Source organism: Cyprinodon variegatus, unplaced genomic scaffold, assembly GCF_000732505.1.
Source record: "Cyprinodon variegatus isolate N-32 unplaced genomic scaffold, C_variegatus-1.0 Scaffold90, whole genome shotgun sequence".
Lineage (NCBI taxonomy): Eukaryota > Metazoa > Chordata > Actinopteri > Cyprinodontiformes > Cyprinodontidae > Cyprinodon > Cyprinodon variegatus.
Genome location: NW_015150543.1, coordinates 1294790 through 1296392, shown reverse-complemented (window position 1 = coordinate 1296392; position 1603 = coordinate 1294790).

Here is a 1603-nt window from a genome sequence, read left to right as displayed (position 1 = left end):
ACGCATCCTATCTATAACATCCTATCTTTGTGAACGGGATTTTCTGCGGTTACAGCGACCAAAACAAAGCTACAGAGCAGACTGGACATCAGGAGCACACTTCGTCTGTCATTTTCTCCGATTAAGCCTAGATGGGACCGGCTTGTTGTTTTATTTTTATGCAGTTTATATTTGATTTCATGCCAGTCGTATCATTTTACTTGATCGTGTTCCACCCCCCCCCGGGTGGTCCGTGAAATTATTGTCTGACATATAGCGGTCCGTGGTGCAAAAAAGGTTGGGGACCGCTGGTTTAGAGGATCCAAATACAGAGGCAGAGAGGCTGAGGTGATTTCTTGCAGTTTAATTAAAAAACAAAAACAATTGAGGCAAAAATCCAACTTAAAATGTAACACATACCAGAACCATGGAGACATCAGGGGAAAATAAGCATGAGGAGCCAGGGTAAGACGAGGTAGGACAGAGTAAGACGAGGAACCAGCACTGAGGAACTGCACAAGGAGAGTATTTATGGTAGACTGAACAAAGAGAGAACTAATGAGCAGATTTGTAGCAGGTGTGAAGAGAGCGGCAAAGAAAGGAGCCAGGGAAAAGGAGACCAACACAGGAGGACAACAGAGGGCAACAAATAAAAAGCTAAGAACTCAAAAATATCCAGAAAACACAACAAAATAGGAACCAAACCAACTAAACTAGAAAACATGAAGCAAAGTAAAACCTAACAGAATCAAGACCGTGACAAAAACCTAAGACTGCTAATATAGCACTTTCTAAGAGTGAAAAGTGCAAAATTAGGGAAGGTTTTTGATTTTACATTCAGCAGACTATTATTGACAGGATTGTTATTCTGAACTGTGTTAGGTCAGAGGGAGCAAAGAGCTCCATGATGGTCAAATAAGCACTGTAAGATGATGTGAGTATGCCAGGTTAAGTGTCTGTTGACTTAGTTGTTTGAAAAGTCCTGCAAAGTGGATTGGAGATTTTAAATATTGTCAAGCAGCAAAACTTTCCCAACATAGAGAATCTTTTTTTTTTTTTTTTTTACACATTTACATGTACCTAACAGGCGATGGGATAAAGTAACTGGTGCTATATTTTAAGTAGATAAAAGAAGTTAAGGAAAAGTGGTATCAGCTAGTATACCTGTTGCACAACTGGTGCTAAAATAAGTTTGAGCCTCAGCAGGATTTCTTTTTTTCTCTTCTTATTTTCTTTTGTCCTGTTCAGCGTTATGGCAGCAGAACTGAAATCTGAGTACCGTGCTATGCTCAAAAAATTTGCTTTGCCAAGGGAGGCTTTGTTGGTGAGAAGTCCCCCTTGATTACCCAAAACTACTGTATTTATTACAGTATTATATTTATATTATAATTAATATATTTATATATAAATTTATATATTTATACAGCCAGAAGCAGTTGGCCAGCAAGGCCCCCAACACCTCTGACCCTCAGGGCCATGGTGTGCTCATTGGTCAGCACGACAGTGGGGAAAGTCAGGGTGGCGCCCACACCAGCGTCAGGAACACCCTGGCCCGATCAGCAGTGTTGGGAAAGTTCTCTTTCTACGTGAACTAGTTCAAAGTTCAGTTCACACATTTTAAAAT